The sequence below is a fragment of the Panicum virgatum genome, chromosome 3K (genome assembly GCF_016808335.1).
Source record: "Panicum virgatum strain AP13 chromosome 3K, P.virgatum_v5, whole genome shotgun sequence".
NCBI lineage: Eukaryota > Viridiplantae > Streptophyta > Magnoliopsida > Poales > Poaceae > Panicum > Panicum virgatum.
This window is the reverse complement of record NC_053138.1, coordinates 10,425,159-10,447,524: the sequence shown is the minus strand read 5'-3', so window position 1 is coordinate 10,447,524 and position 22,366 is coordinate 10,425,159. Positions and strand designations below refer to the sequence as shown.

Sequence of the window (22,366 nt, the reverse complement as noted above, 5' to 3'; positions counted from 1 at the left end):
GTCCATTTGTGTAATGCAATTTTTTTCAACTATATTTGGTATACCATGCATACGTTTTACAAATCTTTTGGAATTTTAAAGTTTAGATCTAAACCAGGCCTAAGTCTGCAGCAAATTTTGGGGCGTGGATGCGGTACTTGGGAGTGACGAAGCTCACACGGTTTAGCATCCACATTGCACTATTCATTGCTGTACCAACGTAGTACAGTGCAAAAGAGAGATCCTCTTCTTTTTCATGCATGGTTCCTTTTCACTATACTAGAACATCAGGCGCGATGCGCGCCCTACTGTTTAAACAATTAAATATAAGTAAATAGATGGTAATAAAATGAACAAATAAGCATAAGTAAATCGAAAGTAATGAAATGTGATGAATGGCATGCACGGTATTCTCTCTGTTTTTATTTACATGTCGTATTAAGTTTGTCCTAAGTCAAGCTCATAGAAAGACATAATAATATTTATAACACCAGATTTATTTTGACCATAAAATATATATTAATAGTGCATATGTTGGATAGTATAATTGTTGTTATATCTCTCTACAGACTTGATCAAAGTTAATCAAGTTTGACTTGGGACAAATTCAATACAATATGTGAATAAAAAAATGGAATATAGGATAATTTCAACACAAAATCACATCATATGATAATAAATACATGGTTAATATGCTAACATTTGAGCAGCGTGGGTACACTATCCATCAAAAGTGTCTATCCAGCATTATAGTGTGTAAATAAACAGTCAAGATGGTTTGCCTGGAGTACAATTCGAGTCATTTTAAGAGGGATCATAACCACGTGATACCAATCAGATCACAATATGCCATTCTTTCCTATCTTAATTGCCTCCAAGATCTTGCTAAACTCGAGCTTGTCTCATTCTTGACAGTGGTAAGGCACATCACGGATGCGGTCTTCTTGTGAACAATCTGCATGCCATTATTTGTAAAGTTTCAGCGTTCATTTCAGACAACCATTGATCAAGTCAACAACCTCAAATCACAGTGTAGAAAACGTACCGATCCAAGGAGAGCCTTTCCTTTTAACAATGTAGTAAGGGAACTCCATCTTCCTGCACAGAAGCTCAATTGGATCCACATCATGAGCAATGACAACAAGCTGGGCCTTGTTCTGGAGAAAGAAAAAAATTCAAATCAACATTGTCAATACTTGTCGCCATGAAGGTGCTACCCTTTATTAGCAAGTAGTCAAGTACAACAGAGAAGCGATGTCCATCTAAATATATCCTAAGTCAAACCTTTATAATTTTACTGGCAATATCTATGGAATATCTCAAATAAAAAGAGTTATATATTATAACAATATATTTCCTAATGAATATAACAATGTCATATATCATGAAAGTATATTTCATAATGAATATAATAATGCCAATCTTATGCTACCAATCTATACAAATTATATAATGATGGTCAAAGTTAGACCGGTTGACTTAAGACAAACCTAAATGGACCTCATATTTATGATCAGAGGAATTATTGTATTGGTATTGTCCTTTCCAATTTCATGTAACCTCAACAAAAGTTTTTTGTTTGCATTAGCTACAAGCTGCACATGTGGGGTTTATTTCAATAGAAAGGCATAAATTACAAGACCACTCAGCATCACCCATGCAGTTCTCACAAAATAAAAAGTAACAATGTAAGACGATGCGAGTCCCAAGCCATAACCAGAAAAGAAAGACAACCCTATTAAAAGTTTCTGAACATTTGAAGAATGCCACTACTTTTTCTAACAATCTGTTCATTTGAATGTCCAAAAAGGAACTGCTGTTAGGAGCTAGACACCTTTTCTGCAGTTCATGCCGGCGCTTTCTTTCTAGAAAATGCTGCACGCTTTACTAGAAGGAAGACACCAAATGTTGCAAAGGAAATGGAAGCAAGCTGGTATAACCTATCAGAACATGCTATTAGCATCACGAGACCATAACTAAGACAAATACTGTTCTAAAGATTTTTCCTACCTGGACCATTTCCCAAGATTCAAGATAAGTTGGTGATCCATAAAATGGTCCTTTGTCTAGTTGCTGAATTCGAACAGTTCCAACATCATCTTTAATGGCCTGTTCCTATAAAATAATAATAAAAAAAGGAAAAGACAAAACATAATACATTAGACATGTCAACAAGAAGTAATGCAACAAAACATAGACCAATTAGTGATGCAAATACTACCTCACTAACAATCGTCAAAGAGGTTCCAGTTGGAAGAACCCTTTCAGTCCGTTTTATTCTGAGCGTCCACTACTAGAAAACGGGCCATCGGTCCTGACCATCGGTACCAGCTGCTGTTGCAGCCGGTACCGATGGTACCCATCGGTACCGGCTGCAACGGCAGCTGGTACCTTTGGCCGTCGACCGAACATGTGGAGGGCAATTGGCACCGGTTGGTGGTTCCAACCGGTTCCAATGCGTCACCATAGGAACCGGTTTGATCCACCACCCGGTACCAAATGAAGTCTGCGCTAAAGGCACCGGTTTATAGGAATAACCGGTTCCTATGATAATGAAACGTGGCAGCTGCCAGGAGCTCGGGCCTAAGGCACTGGTTGGTGCCTTGACCCGGTGCTATTGAATTAATTTTAGCACCGGGTCATTGAATTCAACCGGTGCCTTTGGCCCGAGCCTATAAATACCCCATCTCCTCCCCCTCTCAAGCTGCCGCGAACTCACTGTTCATGGCAGCTGAGTGGGGTGAGGGGAGGCGAATTTTTACTATTTTTTTTAAAAAATGTTAGTTATTTTTTTTATAACTTAGCAATTAATTTTTAGAAACAGTTATTACTTGATTTAGTTTATATATGTGATAATTATTTATATTTGTAACATCTTATTTAAGTTATATACGTTATTAATTTATTTGATATTTGAATACTATCAAATTATTGTATTTATATGTTTTTTCAATTTATTTGATAAGTGAATAGTATTTATTTATTATAGTTATATGCATTATCAATTATATAAATATATTGTTATAAATTGGTATTATGAATGAACTATTTGTACAGTACAATGATGTATATAAATGTATTGTATGTGGACCCAGATGAGTCGGCAATGGATGTACATGGCCGACCGGCGTTCAAAGGAGTTCATGGATGGTGTGCATGAATTCATAGAAGCGGCCGAGAAACACAAGTATGGCGGTTTCGTTCGTTGTCCATGCAAATTTTGTAAGAATGAGAAGGATTACTCATCATCAAGAACCATCCATTGTCACTTGTTCAATAGTGGTTTCATGCCGAACTACTATGTTTGGACCAAGCATGGCGAAAGAGGAATTGTGATAGATAATAATGTAGAAGAAGAGGACAGGATTCCTGACTTTGCAGCCAATTATAATTCCTTTTTCAACGACACTGCAATGGGTGAGCCTGAAGAAGATACTGAAGGATACGTTGCAGAAGATGATCTTGGTCAGATGCTGCGTGAAGCTGAGGAAGGTTGCGAAACAGAAAAGGAATCGAGAGATCTGAAGCGTATGTTGGAGGACTACAGAACATTGTTGTACCCTGACTGCAAACAAGACCAAAAGAAGTTGGGTACCACATTGGAATTATTGCAATGGAAGGCATCAAATGGTTTGTCTGACAAGGGATTCGAGGAGTTGCTGAAACTTATAAAAAACTTACTCCCTGAGGGTAACACCTTCCCGGAGACAACATACGAGGCAAAAAAAGTTGTTTGTCCTTTAGGATTAGAGCCACAGAAGATACATGCTTGTCCTAATGACTGCATCCTATATCGAGGTGAGTATGAAAATTTGGATTCATGCCCTGTATGCAACGCATGCCGGTATAAGATCCCTCGAGATGATCCAGGCGACGTTGAGGGGTTGCATGTCAAGAAGAGAGTGCCTGCCAAGGTGATGTGGTATTTTCCTCTAATACCACGTCTGAAACGTTTGTTCATGAACAAAACGAATGCTAAATTGATGCGATGGCACAAAGAAGAACATAAACAAGATAATATGTTGAGACACCCCGCTGATGGGTCATAGTGGAGAAAAGTGGACAGAGCATTCCCAACATTTGCAAATGATGCGAGGAATATAAGGTTCGGCTTAAGTACGGATGGCATGAATCCTTTCGGTGAGCAGAGCAGTGGCCATAGTACCTGGCCTGTGACACTCTGTATATACAACCTTCCTCCCTGGTTGTGTATGAAGCGGAAATTCATTATGATGCCGGTGCTTATCCCCGGCCCGAAGCAACCCGGTAACGATATAGATGTGTATCTGAAACCACTGATTGAGGATCTTCTATTGTTGTGGAAAGATGAGGGTGTTCGTATGTGGGATGCGCACGCAGAGGATCATTTTAACCTGCGTGCATTGCTTTTCGTAACCACCAACGATTGGCTAGCACTAAGTAACCTCTCCGGACAATCCAATAAGGGTTCTAGGGCATGAACCCATTGTTTAGAAGAAACCGACAGCATGTACCTCAAGCACTGTAGGAAGATCGTGTATATGGGTCATCGTCGATTTCTTCCGATCAAGCACCCATTAAGGAGGAGGCATGCTCACTACGATGGAAAGGCAGATCATCGTACCAAGCCTAGGCACCGTTGTGGGAAAATGGTGTTTGAAATGGTCAAAGATATAAAAGTAGTATTCGGAAAAGGACCCAACAGCAGATCAGTGCAGAGTGATGACGGACGTGCACCTATGTGGAAGAAGAAGAGTATATTTTGGGAGTTACCTTATTGGGATGTCTTAGATGTCCGCCATGCAATTGATGTGATGCACCTAACAAAAAATCTTTGTGTGAACCTTCTAGGCTTCCTTGGTGTCTACGGTAAGCCAAAGGATACATTGGAAGCGCGGCAAGATCTTCAACGTCTGAAACAACGGGCCTCCCTACATCCAGAAAAAAAGGATAAAGGACGTCATTATCTAGGTCCTGCGTGCTACACTCTTAGTAAGGAAGAGAAGCAAAGTATGTTCGACTGTTTGAACAGTATCAAGGTGCCATCAGGCTACTCTTCGAATATAAAGAGGCTACTGAACTTGAAAGAGAAGAAATTCGCACACGTAAAGTCCCATGACTGTCACGTGTTGATGACACAATTGATTCCAATTGCACTTAGAGGTATTCTACCAGCTAATGTTCGAGCAACAATCATAAAGCTATGCGCATTTCTCAACACAATTTCTCAGAAGGCAATCGATCCATCGAGTTTAAGCAGGCTACAAGAGGATGTTGTCCAAAGTTTAGTCAGTCTTGAAATGATATTTCCTCCATCATTCTTCAATATTATGACGCATCTTCTAGTTCACCTGGTCAAAGAGATTGGTATTCTCGGTCCTGTTTTCCTTCATAATATGTTCCCTTTTGAACGATACTTTGCAGTACTAAAAAAATACGTTCGTAATCGGGCTCGTCCAGAAGGAAGCATTGCGAAGGGTTACGTCACAGAGGAGGTCATTGAATTTTGTGTTGACTATGTGGAAGAACTCTGCCCAATTGGGATTCCAGTATCACGTTATGAGGGGCGGCTGATTGGAAAGGGCACACTTGGAAGAAAATCAGTAAATGCCACAGATCATGCCACGTTGAGCAAAGCACATCTAACAGTTCTGCAACAATCAGCATTGGTGGCTCCATACATGGAGGAGCACATGCAAATTGTGCGAAGTATATACCCTTTGAAGTCTGAGACATGGATTACAAAACATCATAACGATACATTCGCCACCTGGTTGCAGAAGGAAGTCATGGCCAACGATCAAATTCATGAGCAGCTAGCTTGGCTGGCCAGGGGTCCGGCAAATTCAATCCTGATGTACCAAGGATATAAAATTAATGGTTACACATTTTATACAAGAGCCCAAGATAACAAGAGCACCAATCAAAATAGTGGTGTCCGTATAGATGCCACCGACTCTAGTGGCCAAACGAACTCATATTTTGGTTACATTGAAGAGATCTGGGAACTCGACTATGGGCCGTTGAAGATACCTCTATTTCGTTGTCAATGGGTTAAACTCACAGGAAAAGGTGTCGATATCAACGAGTACGGAATGACAACGGTAGACCTCAAAGAGCTTGGCTATCGAGACGAACCATTCGTCCTAGCTAAAGATGTCACTCAAGTTTTCTATGTGCAAGACATGTCTAGCAAAACGAGAAAGGACAAGTCCAGGAATAAATCAAGTTTTGTAGGTGCCGGAGATGAGGCAAAGCGCCATATTGTTCTGGTAGGAAAAAGAAAAATTATGGGAGTTGACGATGTCACAGATGAAGAAGAATACAATAAGGTTGAAGATATGACTCCGTTCGCAGTGGAGGTTGACACAAGTATTCTTTTAGCCGAAGAGGAGGCTCCGTACGCACGTCATGATCATAATGAAGGGACGATTGTAAAGCGAACCATCGTTAATATTCCCTTAGTTGAATGATTATGTCTTGTAATATTTTCTGTGAACATTATTAGATTTCTTATGCAATGAATTGATTTATTGGACAATTAAATAATTTATTATGCAATTATTTGATTTATTATGATTTATTATGCAATTAAAATGATTAGTTATGCACCTAAATGATTTATCATGTAGTAATTAGAAATATTGTGAATTTAAATGATTTGTTATGTAATTATTTGATTTAATATGCATCTTATTATGTAGTAATTAAAATTATCGTGCATTTAAATGATGTAGTAATATTTTCTTAGCCAAATGATTATATCTTGTAATATTTTTCGTGAATATTATCAAATTTATTCGGCAATTAAATGATTTACTAGGCATATATCAGATTTATTATTCAATTAACTAATTTATTAGATGATTAAATGATTAATCAGATGATTAATATAATTATTGGGTAATTAATAGATTTACAAGAGAAAAACAAATGGGAAAAGAAAAGAGAACCTTTGGTACCGGTTGGAAATTACAACCGGTACCTTAGGGTCCAATTTGGGATTTTGGTAGAAAAAAAAAAGTGGGCCGTCCAGCGGGGGAGTCGAACCGTGTCAGCGGAGTTTTCATTTCCCGCCCGTTGCCATTGAGATACTAAGGAGATTCGTCCTCCTGGGTCAAAGAATTTATAAAATTAAAGTTTTCAAAGCCTTAGGTACCGGTTTTATGAAACCACCCGGTACCTTAGGGTTTTCATTTCCCGCCTTTGGAGGCCTAAGGAACCGGGTACACGAAAACCGGTACCTTAGTATTTACAATGGTACCGGGTGGAAATTACAACCGGTACCTTAGGGAAGCTTAGGTACCGGTTTTACTTTTCACCCGGTACCTTAGGCTCTCCCTATATATCGAAGGACGCGCCGGTTCTTCTTCTTTCTCGCCTTCACTGCGCGCCGCTCCCAGCTCGGCCACCCTCTCCGACGATCGTCCGCCTCGCCGCCGCCGCCCCGTCCCGCCTCCCTGCGCGCCCGCTGCCCCAGCAGGCCTCTCTGCGCGCCGCCGCCTCCCATTGGCCCTGCCCGCGCCGTCCTCGGTGGCCGCGCCTCCTCCTCTGTGCCCGCGCCGCCGCCCCGTCCCGCCTCCCACGCCGACGCCACCGCCTAACACCGACGCCAGCGCCCCCGGCCGCCACCGCCCTCCATTGCCACGCCGTCGTCCCACGCGCGGCGCCCGGCCGGCCTCACTGCAGCAAGCGCCGCCCCCACCCCTCCTCTGCGTATGGATTTTTTTTCTTAATTGTTTTATTTATTTACATATTCTGTATAATTACTTTGTATAATTAGTTTGTGTATAATTAGTTTGTATAATTATTGTATAATTAGTTTGTATAATTAAATAGAATTTAGTTTGTATTATATATGTATATATATAATAATTAGTTTATGTATAATTAGTTTGTATAATTATTGTATAATTAGTTTGTATAATTAGATAGAATTTAGTTTGTATTATATATGTATATATAATAATTAGTTTGTGTATAATTAGTTTGTATAATTAGATAGAATTTAGTTTGTATTATATATGTATATATAATAATTAGTTTATGTATAATTATTGTATAATTATTGTATAATTAGTTTGTATAATTAGATAGAATGTATAATACTATAGAGATATGTATTGCACTGTATAATGTAATGACGACAATGAGTAATGACGACGACGAGTAACGACGACGAGTAATAACGAGTAACGACGAAGATAGAATGTATAATACTATAGAGATATGTATTGCACTGTATAATTAGTTTGTACAATTGAAGCCTAAAGGCCCCCCGCCGAGGGAAAAGGTACCTCTAGAACTAGGGAAAAAGCTTCTCGCAAACCTAGACAACCCACCAAAACCGAAAAGCTTACCCTCGGACTATGATCGTACTCTGACAAAGGCACACAAGGTGAGAAATCTGAAGAAAAAATGTGGCAAGACCATTCCTCAGCTTGGCACACAACAAAAAGAACTCGAGCCCCTCCGGGTGCCAAGGTTGCCACTCCTACACTCGACGGACGTACAACTCCAGGCGGACCTACAGGCCGCAATATTTCTTTCTGAAACTGGATTAACGCTAGAGGAGGCAACGGGGCATGTGGAGGCAAAAATCCCTATTGCTCGCACTATTACTCCATTCCATCATGGAAAACCTTTTGTCACTGAGAAAGAGGAGAAAAGTCTAGGTACGCAGATGTTCAATTTGCATAGATGGTACCTGTGAATGGCAAAAGACGAAGGGAAAATGTTTGGAGTCAAGTATCGTGACCATGATTTCTTCCGCAGGGAGGACGACTTCTGGGTGTACTTCCAAAATTTATATGAAATTTACCATCGACAAGCCCTCGACGCCTCTATCATCACCATTTGGGTTTTGTAAGTATCACTTACCTCTACATTAATACTTTTTGTTAACAAGAACATAATTATATGTGTGCATTATAAAATTTCTATTGCATCGTTTAGACAGGAGATCCAAAGAAGCCGAAAACATGGATGGCACCATCAGATCGGCTTCATGTCTCCTTTGCTAGTCAACCTGAAATTGATCAACGAAAGTTACAAGGAAATGTGCGAAAACATGTACGATTCGTTGACTAGGCAAAGTTACAAATCCTATATATTCATACCATACAACTTTGGGTAAGCCTTGATCGACTCAAACCTCTGTTATATTACTAAATAAATACTAAGTTGTCTAATATATTTATGTATATATCATATCTATATCTGTAGTTATCATTGGATTTTACTCATACTTTCCGTAGAGACCGGCAATCTTATAGTCTTTGACTCAATGAGAAATCCAAAGTCCGCAATCCAACATATCCTAGACCCCTTGAACAGGTAAGTTCAGTTTGCACAATTAAATCCTTTTTCTGTTAATAACAATTCCTTAATATCAAACTTAACTTTGGGCGCAGAGTTTGGAAAATTTTTGTGAAAAATAACAAAGGACGTGGTCAATGGAGGCCCGAACTGAACGTTAACATGGATTATCCGGTATGTTCATTCATAAAGATTTGTCTAGTTAAGTATATAATCCCAAATTGTTCTAAATTGAGTAATTTATTTGTTTCTCCTTAAGTGTGCGAGACAACAACAAGAAACTGATTGGTGCGGGTACTACGTATGCGACTACTTGCACATCATGACTCCATGCGGGAAGACTACTGATGAAGAAATGAGAGTACGTCCAAACCGTTGACTAGTATATTTTCATAATTGTACTAACACACATGATGTTAATCCTTTTTTTCTAAATAATAGATGTCTCAAATGGGTGATGAATGTTACTCTACTGATCGGATCAACGCCGTGTGCGAGCAGCTCGCCGGATTCATTTTGAACGAGATCTTGGATCCTAGAGGCGAGTTCTACCACGACGGTCACATCGATAGAGGATTTCCATCGACCTCCTGAGGGGACTAGTAGTTGGAATAACATGACTTGTACATTTGTAAATATTTTTAAAGATTATGCCTTGATGTTTGTAAATTTGTAAATATATTAGTTCATCTAATTAGCTTAATTATATGTTCGTATTTCACTTTTATTTAGTTTCAAATATTCTCTGAAAACGAACACGAACGACCAATGAACGTATAGTATTGTAGAGTTTGAGTGCGTTTAGCAAATATAAAAGAATAAACAGTAATAAATATAACAAACAAACCTGGATTTGGAAAAAAAGGGAAAAGGTAATTGGTACCGGTTGGAAATACCAACCGGTACCAAAGGGGCTGCCACCTTACGTCAGCGTGGCAGCCTCTTTGGTACCGGCTGGTCTTTCCAACCGGTACCAATGGAGGCCTAAGGCACCGGTTGAGAAACCCGGTGTCTTAAGGCGAGGCCATTGGTCGCGGTTGCGGGGCACCAGTTGGGAAACCGGTGCCTTAGGCCCTTCTCAGCCGGTGCCCAAGGCCCGTTTTCTAGTAGTGGTCTATAGGATTATGAAAAACTCATTGGCAACAGTTAAAATCAAACCAGCTGCAGCACGAGCACCAACCACATAGACACGTCTAGTTCCATCATCCTAGTGATATTTAAAGATTAGAGAAACATCCCACTTGCAAATTGTGGATAAGTTATTTTTCTTTTGCCTGAAAGATCCATATACTGAATATGGAACATCCATTTTCATTTCCATCCTGAGCTGTAATAATTAATGTTTAAATACCAATTAGGTATATCTTAGGCTCAGAGTTATCATCTATTTTGGACAAGAAGCTCCACAATGCCTAAACTAGGATCTAATTTTGGGCCTGAGTCTGTCCTCTCAGTTTGCAATGATCTTGAAAGAGCATCTAGGCCCTAGTGGGTTTTGGAGCATTGATTGACAACACGATTAAAGGACTAACTTGTTTGCATGAGATTATGAACAGGTATTTAATTATGAAATGTGTATTAAAAGAGATAGCTCAAGTATTGCAAGAAAGCGTGTTTATCCCATTGATATAATGTGTATGTGACAAGCAAAACAAGAAAAGAAAAATAGAGCAAAGTACATGATTGATATATAAGCTCTAATATTTGCGAAGGCTTGTTTCGATCTATGATGGGATTCAAAGTGATAAGTAAAGATTTTGTGAATAAGACGTGATATGCTTATGCATAGTCTCAAATATAGAAGAACTTGTCACATGTGATAAATGGATGTTAACTTAAGAAGCAAGCAAGCAAGGCAAAAGAGAATGAGACATGAGTTGATGCATATATGATATCTCAAATTGGAAAGCTTGCATATAAGATTGAATTGAGAATTCGAATTGACAATGAAGATTTCATGCATGACACAAATCAATATGAGTTCAAGATGGACGGTTAGGATAAAGGTAGAGGACCGAGAGGCGTGTTTCAAGAGGCTACGCAAGCGATGGCTTGGGGGGAGCAAAGAAACCGATACGGGTCAAAGGCCGGAGATCCTAGAGTCATGGAGAGCTCTATGTTGAAGAGTGTCATTATTCAAGAAAAGAAGGTGACTTGTGAATCAAGGTGGATTTCATTCCTATGCAATTCAAAGATTCAAAGTCACTAGCTCAAAGCGGGTATGCTCAAAAGAAAGAAGATGTTGATGCCCTCACGGTATTGATTGAAGAAAAGTCGGCATGATCATATTATGAAGAAGCTCAAGTAATCGTGGAAATTGTATATTTCTTTTATGCACTTGAGTATAGGTATGCCGTACTATTAAGAGGGATGCAACATCAGTAGGTTAGACAATACCAAAAGTGATCAAACCAGTCCCTAGATAGTTTAGCCTAAGGAGTGAGAGCTAACTGCAGAAAACAGAGAGGGACCGGTCTGACCGGTCTGAGCAGGGTGATCCTCCAACGGCTAGTTTTCAAAACCGACCAGTCTAACCGGTCTGGGGGACCGGTCTGACCGGTCTAACACTGACAGGGCAACGACTAGTTTTGTGAGAAGGAGTATTTATACCCCATGACTTCACCCATTCGTGGGTGCTGATGCTAGAACATTTCAGAACATCTTGAGAGCCTTGTGAGCACTTGGAGAGTCCTCCCCAACTTCTCTTTATGAGAGTTGCTTGATTCAAGGTGAATCTTTGTGTTGGGTTGAGTGAATCCATTCCTTGAGAGTCATTTGAGCAAGAGAGAACCATCCCAAGCTTTGAGCCCTTGAGGTTGCGTCGGCCAACTCGATTGAAGCATTTGTTACTCTTGGAGCATCGGCTCCTAGACGGTTAGACGTCGCCGGCTAGTTCCCAAGGTTGTGGTGAGTAGCAGCAAGTTTGTTGCGGCTTCGATCGTGTGCCAAGAGGGCGCATGGTCATATAGTGGAGAAGAGGAGATAGCTTGATCTTGGGGTCACTACGAGCTTCCTCAATGGAGAGTAGGATTCACACGTGGGTGCACGGGGTGAATCCGAACTTCGGTCAAACAAATCACCGTGTCTTCATTGCATCATATCTATTTCGGTTTGATTTACTTAACTTGCATTTATAGTTTTGAGTTTGAATTATGCTTCTGCTCGATCTAATTGGGTGTGCTCTACTTGTGTGTAGGGACTTGTTTGTTTTGTTAGAAATACTCTGCAAGACACATATCCCAAGTTTCTTATAGGTTCAAGCTCGAGAGGGGACTTGTTCCTGCTGTCTGGGCTGTCTGCCTGCATAGACTGGTCTGACCGGTCTGGTAGACCGGTCTGACTGGTCCAGGCAGTCCCAGCAGGGATTAAGCGCCAATTTTTGAAGAAATGCCTATTCACCCCCCTCTAGGCTACGACATCGCGTGATCAAGATCCTTTCAATTATTATCAGAGCTTTGGTCTCCGGATTGAAGCCTCACCGCTTGGAGAATCACCATGTCGACATTTTGCGAGGTACCGTTTGAGCCCCTTGGTATAAATGGCTCAAACTACATTTCTTGGTCAGCTCATATTTGTAATATGCTAAGGAACATGGGTCCTTCTTTTGAGCAAGCCATAAAGACTAGCATTCTACCTAAATGATTTAAAAAAATTTCAAATGAAGAAAAGGAATGCTTGTTGTGTAATCGTCGTGTAATTGACCTCTTGTTTGAAAGCATGGAAAAAGATTTTGCAGATTCTATGCAAGAGGAGAAGAAATTTGCAAAGATACGTCTTGATGCATATAGTCTTTGGAAACTTCTAGAGGCAATATGTGAAGAAGATAGTGACGACGAAAATCAAGAAGAAGATGAAGGGTTACTAGAGGAGTATATTACTTCAGAGAATCATACTCATCCTCTTGTAGCTTCTTCCGACGATCAAGGAAGAAAAAGAGCAAAGTCTGCTGGTTCCCTGTTGGAACCGGTCAGACCGGTCTGTATGACCGGTCAGACCGGTCTGACCAGGGAACATCGCAAAGAGAGCAAAAAGTGCTCCCGACGGCGATCAAGGCAAGCAAGAGCTTCATATGAGTCAACATCTTCGAGTGATGTTGATCACAAGTGCTTGACAGCCGAACTCAAGAAAGGAGATAACCAAGGAGTTGAGCAAGCAATGAAATTCAAAGAAGAGCTTGACAAGCTCAAGATCATCTATGCCTCCTTGGTAAGAAAATCAGAGAATTTATCTACTAACTCCTTGTGTCGGATTGACTCTTTAGAGAAGGAGAATCAAGTGCTCAAAGCAAGGTTGGAGAAGCTCACTAGTAAGCATATGGCTTTGCAAGGAACTCATACGGAGCTTGAAAAATCCTATGAGATGCTTGTGAACTCACATGTCTCACTTGAAGTGGCCCATGAGGTTATGGCTACAACGGTAAAATCATATGAACCTCTATTCCACACTTGCACATGCTCACAAGTTCAATTTGACTTGACTTGCACTAAACCATGTTGTTCTCAAGCAAGCCAATCTAGTATTGAGCAAGTATTTGTAGAATCTTGTGATGACTTCATTGCACAAGAAAATGAAGAAATTATGAATGAAGTAAAAAGACTCAAAGAACAAGTGATTAAGTTGAAGGGCAAGGAGAAAGTGAGACCTTCTCAAGATAACCACGACTCCGTGGTGAAGAAGCTTGAGAAGGGTTCAAACATCACTAGATCAACTCTTCAACAAGATCAAAAGAGTATCAGGCACAAGATTTCAAGAAAGAAGTCTCTAGGACACGTCAAGTGCTATAGATGCCTAGAGAAAGGGCATTATGCAAGAAATTGTCAAATCAAGTCCGATGAGGAAGAGCGACTTTCAAGAAGTCAAAGAAAGCTTCCGGAAAATAGAGTATGCTTTGGACGCAGGAAAAAGGGGCATATGACCAACTGCTGTCCTCAGCAGTTCAGGTCTGACCAGACCGGTCAGACCGGTCCAGGCCAGAGCTGCTGCAGGACCCATCAAGAATCCCACAAAGCCCTTTCTTCCACTCAAGAAGATTTGTGATGCTCAGAAGCACAAGTATCAAGTCAAGAGCACCTTCGTCAAGATTAAGCACCGAATTTGCTACACTTGTCGAGTAAAAGGTCATATGAGCAAGGATTGCCCAAATGGTAATTTACCTAACTCAAAAACTGTTCAATATGACTTTGCTAAGCTTGGGAAGGACAAGATGAGTACTTATGCTACTAAGGTGATCAAGTCACCTAATGCTAGCATAAGGGCAATTTGGGTTCCCAAGTCTATTGTGGCTAATGTTGCAGGGCCCAATGAGTATTGGGCACCAAAGAAAGCTTAAAAGGTTGCAGGTACATGGAGATGCATTGGAGAGCTTGGTTCTTTGAAGTTTATTGCATATTCATGTCATTGACCAAGTTCAAGGAATAATCTTGCATATCTTCATCCAATGCTATCTCGGTAACTTGTTTTTAATTTCAAATTGTATTAGTCACTTAACTCTTGGTGAGTACTAGTGTGTCACTTGTGTTGAGTTTGGGACATTCTAAATAAGTGACTAAAGCATTTTTCTTTGAGTTACTCTCCATTTGCCGTGAGATGCGTTTAATGGCTCTTGTGTAGAGCAAGGTCTTGTTTTAGTGCAGGTGAGCAAATATATCTAGTAGACATTCATTGAAGCAAGACATGAACAAATTAAAGGTTACTGCAGTTTGACTGGTGTGACCGGTGTGACCGGTCCATCAGACCGGTCTGACCGGTCTAGACCAGAAAACTGCAGCAAACTGAAGAAACGAGAAAGAAGCTATGTGAAAAAGGGTCATTCTCAGTGCATATGCTTTATAGGCATCTCTTGGAGTCATGTACTTCAGGCTGTAAGAGAATCTAGCATAATTTCAATTAAATATCTTTTTATGTGCTTTATGACCAACTTGTTAAAGTAGTCTCTCCTAGTCTCTTAATATGGATAAAGTGCATATAAAAGAAATTCAAAACTCTTATGCACTTATTTAGGGGGAGATCACTTTACAATTTGTGTCTTTGGGACTTACATTTTCCTCGAGTGAATGTGTAGTCTCTTATAGTGTTGATCATGCTTCCTATGGATCCAATGAGAATTAATATAAGTATACCCATCCAACGGATCAAATATTGATTGACAAAGCATAATCATGAAGTACTTGTGCTACATTGCACACTATTTCTCATCTATGAGAACTAGTGATTGTTTCTAAAAGTTCAAGCACAAGTTTAAGTGGCTAAGAGGCAAAGGTATGTTTTCTACTCATTATGCTTTACCTTTGAGCATCTAGGCCACGTATTAATGCTAGTGTGTGTGCATTTGTATGCATCAAGCTCAAGAAATATTGTCACCTAGATATTTAGCTAAAACCTTCCTAATTGAGACTAAGTGTCAATCGTGTGTAAAATTGAGTAAGGTTTGTGCTAAGCTCTCTAGTGTGGTGATAGCTTGACTTGTAGCATGCTATGAGTGTCATAGGATAGATGTTTTTCGAAAACTCAACAAGCATTATAGGTTGTGTGTCAAATTTGAAAATATTTGAATCTTAGTCTTTGTGACCGTATCAATCTACTTGTGACTATAGTTCTCATTGATTGCTTGATGGCTAGTCACAAGTAGTGAGTTCTTCTCATGTCCATAGATTCCTATCTATATCACTTCTCTCATCCTAGGAGTGGTTATATTGGTAAATCATCTCTTCCTTGGAAGTAACAAGGAGCTCTTGATTCGGAAAAAATGTGCTCATCAAAATACTCCTTACTTAGTCATCCACCTATCCAACTCATGGTTAGCACATAAGGTCAGAAAATATGAATTTTTGGAAGTGCTTAATCATTTGATCAAGGAATTATCTTTCTAAAACTTCTTTGTGATCATTGTCCCGGATTCTCTGGATATTTGCCCGGATACTCTGGGCTACACCCGGATACTCCGGAGATTCACCCGGATAGTCTGGAAAACAACTTCTTTCTGGCACTTCAAGTGCGACCGGTCTGACCGGTCCGTCGGACTGGTCTGACCGGTCCAACCCGGTAACTTCTTTTTACCCCTCCACGGGGCGAAACAGTCAAAACCTCTCACTTTTCACCACTTTGCCACTGACTTCTTCCTCCTCTCACCCGTGTGGCGCCCCTCCTTCACTCTCCTCTCCATCTTCACTCCATTGGAGGTTTGGAGTTCTAGCCCTTGTTTTGATTGCTTCATCACATGCATTGGGGCTAGAAGGGGGAAATCAATCGGTGGTGAAGTTGTCTTTGAAGATCCTCACGAGTTCATCTCCCTTCCAAGGTATCACATGTTTCCCTCGCCCGATCTCTTAGCTTAGCGCATATCTTTTCAATTCCTTTGGTCCAGTAAGTTCTGCTAGGCCTAGGAACCTTTCCCTAAGAGATCAAGAAGTTTCGTGGCTCGCATTGCTCGGAATCAAATCCTAGGGTTCGGGCGCCACCTGACCGGTCTGACCAGAACCCAAAACCATCAGCTAAAGCCACACTTTGCTTTGTAAAGTGCTTGATAATTTTAACATTGTTTATCAAATTTCTCTAGTATTTTTCCTGAACAAAGATCATCGAAACCGAGTCTTTCTCCAGTTTCTGTCAGGGACCGGTCTGACCGGTACATCCGACCGGTCTGACCGGTCTGACCAGAACAGACCCAATTGCTACACATTGGTCCCTAAACTTTCATCAATCCAATGCCAATCTATTCCTGTGGTCTCATATCTTTCTAATCCATATTTTTGGACCCAGGATCTGCAACAAAATGGCAGGGGGGCGTGAGAGGAGAACAAAGCGCAGATTTGATAGTGGCGGTGCAAATCAAGATGAGAGCCGTTCTAGTGGCACCAATGTGATCAGCGGCAGAGAGTTGAGGCCTAGGGAGAAAAAGAGATCAGCAACAGCAACTATTGATGACATAGTGGAGAAAGTGAGCACACCTCTAGTGATGAGGATGATGTGGAGGACTCCCCTTATAGGTTTGAGCAAAGAAGTGGGAAAGCTCAAGCAGAAGAAAACAGTAGTGAGGAAGAAGAAGAAACTGCTGAAGATGATGAAGAAGAAGAGGAAAATGATAGGGAAGAGAATCTCACCTATCCTATTATACAAAGACCTATCAGACTTAGCTCCAGGAAATGTGTTGATTATTATGGAAAGGGAATGACAAGGGAGGTGAAAAGGTGGAGAAGTATTGATCCCTATCCCGAGCCAAAGAATTCAACTGATCCTAGATTTCACACCCTGTTCCAGCAGGACTTCTATGAGTCAGTTATTCTGAGGGACAGGAAAATTGCCATTGAGACACAGTGTGTTGATTGGAGGAGCATGGAGAAGGCCAATGACCCTTTATTCCAGGAAATCATAGATGCATGTGAGAGCAAACATGTCAAGGATCTCATGGGATTTCAGAAGGATTGGAACAAGGAAGTAATTGCCCAGTTTTATGCCACTGTGCATTTTGGATATCTGAAAGATGATAGGGCCATGTTCTGGATGACTGAGGGAAACTACTATAGAGCCACATTTGCTCAGTTCATTCGTGTGCTTGGACTTGATAGGTATGATGCAAACATGCCCAAGATTCATAATCAGGTGGTTCTCCCGAATGAGGACATGAAATTCATGTATCCTAGGAGTGAGACAGGAAATGCAGGGAAATCAACCGGACTCTACACCTTTTATTCCATCATAAACCTGGTTGCTTAGAAACACCATATCTCAGAGAGGTGGCAACCCATCAGATATATCACTTCATGCAAAGAACTTGCTTGGCATGCTTTGGGCCAAATGGAGAAGAATTTAGTGTGGCTGATTATATATGGGAGGAAATCAAGTATATCTCAGAAAACCCATTGAAGATCTGTGCATATGCACCATACTTGATGGAATTAATTGAAAAGGCGACAAATACTAAATATCAAACCGATGTAAAACATGAGTCTTTCCGCCCTAAGATGCCCAAACATAGAAGGGAGGCATCACCTCACAGATACTCAGAGCCTGAGGATAATATAGTTGAGGAAGAAGAGGATGGGCAGCAGCACCATCAGCAGGAGGCACCAGGTGCTCAGGCTGGGACCGGTCTGACCGGTTCCCAGTACCGGTCTGACCAGTCTGGGCAGGCAAGGCAGGGTCCCTCGTCCTCTCGGCGTGAGAAGTCCACCTCTCCCATTAAAAGGCCAATTAACTTGTTTGTGGGGATGTGTAAGAGCCAGAGAGATATAGAAGTTGAGCAGCAGAGGCAGTGGAGAGCTAGCAAGAAAGAAAGAGATTCAGTTAAGATGATGCATAATGCAATGAATCTACAGCCGCCTCGCTCACCCGTTTCTCCTTCATCTCCTGAGGCTGTAATACCATCAGTTGAGGACCGAGTTCAAGGATATATGGACTCTGGATACTTTGAGCAGTATGGTCATATCTTCTACCCGGATGTCAGTGGTCCTTCTCATGCACCTCCACCACCTCCTGGAGAAGGAGTGTTTGGCACATACCCAGAGTATTTCTCTGGAGGAGGAGGACTTTTTCATATGTCATCTCGACCTTCTGCAGCAGATCAGCTTGCTACTCGCTTATCCGACGCTGTGTTTGGCCACCACTGGGATGATCATTCCTTTTTAGGTGGAAACGGAGGAAATGGACAGTGATGGGCAGCCTGGTTTCTTCTCTCAGCCCCTTTTATGGTGATGGATGACAAAGGGGGAGAAGAACAAGATTAAAGCTTAGGAAGAGAAGCTTGAAGTAGAAGAAGGAGCCCTAAACCCTGAACAAGGACTAAACCCTAAACCCTATTCCTATAAAATAATAATAAACAAAAGGAAAAGACAAAACATAATACATTAGACATGTCAACAAGAAGTAATGCAACAAAACATAGACCAATTAGTGATGCAAATACTACCTCACTAACAATCGTCAAAGAGGTTCCAGTTGGAAGAACCCTTTCGGTCCGTTTTATTCTGAGCGTCTATAGGATTACTATCTAACCATATGTTTATCTAATTATTGTCACTGCTGAAGATGTGATTAGACAAACCTTCAATCCTAGTAAATAATCTAGAGTTCCACGTACAAGTGTATGCCCTGATTCCGTGAAAAAACTCACTGGCAACAGTTAAAATCAAACCAGCTGCAGCACGAGCACCAACCACATAGACACGTCTAGTTCCATCATCCTAGTGATATTTAAAGATTAGAGAAACATCCCACTTGCAAATTGTGGATAAGTTATTTTTCTTTTGCCTAAAAGATCCATATACTGAATATGGAACAACCATTTTCATTTCCATCCTGAGCTGTAATAATTAATGTTTAAATACCAATTGGGTATATCTTAGGCTCAGAGTTATCATCTATTTTGGACAAGAAGCTCCACAATGCCTAAACTAGGATCTAATTTTGGGCCTGAGTCTGTCCTCTCAGTTTGCAAAGATCTTGAAAGAGCATCTAGGCCCTAGTGGGTTTTGGAGCATTGATTGACAACACGATTAAAGGACTAACTTGTTTGCATGAGATTATGAACATGTATTTAATTATGAAATGTGTATTAAAAGAGATAGCTCAAGTATTGCAAGAAAGCGTGTTTATCCCATTGATATAATGTGTATGTGACAAGCAAAACAAGAAAAGAAAAATAGAGCAAAGTACATGATTGATATATAAGCTCTAATATTTGCAAAGGCTTGTTTCGATCTATGATGGGATTCAAAGTGACAAGTAAAGATTTTGTGAATAAGACGTGATATGCTTATGCATAGTCTCAAATATAGAAGAACTTGCCACATGTGATAAATGGATGTTAACTTAAGAAGCAAGCAAGGCCAAGCAAAAGAGAATGAGACATGAGTTGATGCATATATGATATCTCAAATTGGAAAGCTTGCATATAAGATTGAATTGAGAATTCGAATTGACAATGAAGATTTCATGCATGACACAAATCAATATGAGTTCAAGATGGACGGTTAGGATAAAGGTAGAGGACCGAGAGGCGTGTTTCAAGAGGCTACGCAAGCGACGGCTTGGGGGGAGCAAAGAAACCGATACGGGTCAAAGGCCGGAGATCCTAGAGTCATGGAGAGCTCTATGTTGAAGAGTATCATCATTCAAGAAAAGAAGGTGACTTGTGAATCAAGGTGGATTTCATTCCTATGCAATTCAAAGATTCAAAGTCACTAGCTCAAAGCGGGTATGCTCAAAAGAAAGAAGATATTGATGCCCTCACGGTATTGATTGAAGAAAAGTCGGCATGATCATATTATGAAGAAGCTCAAGTAATCGTGGAAATTGTATATTTCTTTTATGCACTTGAGTATAAGGTATGCCGTACTATTAAGAGGGATGCAACATCAGTAGGTTAGACAATACCAAAAGTGATCAAACCAGTCCCTAGAGAGTTTAGCCTAAGGAGTGAGAGCTAACTGCAGAAAACAGAGAGGGACCGGTTTGACCGGTCTGAGCAGGGTGAGCCTCCAACGGCTAGTTTTCAAAACCGACCGGTCTGACCGATCTGGGGGGACCGGTCTGACCGGTCTAACACTGACAGGGCAACGGCTAGTTTTGTGAGAAGGGGTATTTATACCCCATGACTTCACCCATCCGTGGGTGCTGATGCTAGAACATTTCAGAACATCTTGAGAGCCTTGTGAGCACTTGGAGAGTCCTCCCCAACCTCTCTTTGTGAGAGTTGCTTGATTCAAGGTGAATCTTTGTGTTGGGTTGAGTGAATCCATTCCTTGAGAGTCATTTGAGCAAGAGAGAAACATCCCAAGCTTTGAGCACTTGAGGTTGCGTCGGCCAACTCGATTGAAGCATTTGTTACTCTTGGAGCATCGGCTCCTAGATGGTTAGGCGTCGCCGGCTAGCTCCCAAGGTTGTGGTGAGCAGCGGCAAGTTTATTGCGGCTTCGATCGTGTGCCAAGAGGGCGTATGGTCATATAGTGGAGAAGAGGAGATAGCTTGACCTTGGGGTCACTACGAGCTTCCTCAACGGAGAGTAGGATTCACACGTGGGTGCACGGGGTGAATCCGAACTTCGGTCAAACAAATCACCGTGTCTTCATTGCATCATCTCTATTTCGGTTTGATTTACTTACCTTGCATTTATAGTTTTGAGTTTGAATTGTGCTTCCGCTCGATCTACTTGGGTGTGCTCTACTTGTGTGTAGGGACTTGTTTGTTTTGTTAGAAATACTCTGCAAGACACATATCCCAAGTTTCTTATAGGTTCAAGCTCGAGAGGGGACTTGTTCCTGCTGTCTGGGCTGTCTGCCTGCATAGACCGGTCTGATCGGTCTGGTAGACCGGTCTGACCGGTCCAGGCAGTCCCAGTAGGGATTAAGCGCCAATTTTTGAAGAAACGTCTATTCACCCCCCTCTTGGCTACGACATCGCGTGATCAAGATCCTTTCAGATCTCAAATCAAGCCATCTCCACTCCAAAAAAGTTCCTAAAAGTAAAAAATCTTCACCACATGGGGATGACCCAACACTACGAATCATTTATGGGAATAGCCAATACTAATCATTCATTCTTGAAACCTACTGAACCCAATTAGCTTGAAGCCTTGAATATTATAATATAAATATATTATTCATTCTTACATCAGGTGATTGAAAAGAGAATAAAGAAGTATAGTGTACCAGGAATATTCTATACACTGGACAAAGCCCCGACATGCTAATTTATCAATCTATACACCTACACATATTATTTGAAACTGAATAGTATTATCCTCAGAGAACACACACAGACCTATTGTTGTTCACTTGTTCTCATTTTTTTCACTTCTACTCAACTCTAAATCATTGGGATTTCTAGATCTGTCTCTAAGCTCTGAAACAACTACACAACGGCGGTCCGGACCCAACCAGTGATGATGCTGCGTGTTCCTCGTCCCAGATGTTGATGCAAGAGGCAATACAGTAACACACAGGTTTATCCTGGTTCCGGCCATGGGGCCGTACGTCCAGCAAAGGGGTGTGCGAGAGCACTGTACTATCTTGCACCGGAGATGCCTGTAGTAGGGGGTACAGGCGAGGCGAGAGAGGGAGGGAAGCTCCCAAATCTCTGCTAGAGAAGGAGTTGA

The 22,366-nt window shown here is 41.1% G+C and overlaps 1 long non-coding RNA gene across 2 annotated transcripts; it reads right to left on the bottom strand.

Moving 5' to 3' along the window:
- Positions 1-623: 623 nt before the first annotated feature.
- LOC120697475 lies at positions 624-22,124 on the bottom strand. Of its 2 annotated transcripts, none has more exons than XR_005684503.1 (4): positions 22,033-22,124; positions 1,990-2,094; positions 1,025-1,136; positions 624-934 (listed from the first exon to the last, which is right to left on the bottom strand). It is a non-coding gene; the product is annotated as an uncharacterized LOC120697475 (long non-coding RNA). The 2 variants fall into 2 exon arrangements; XR_005684502.1 differs by lacking the exon at positions 22,033-22,124 and adding an exon at positions 2,201-2,259.
- Positions 22,125-22,366: the final 242 nt, after the last annotated feature.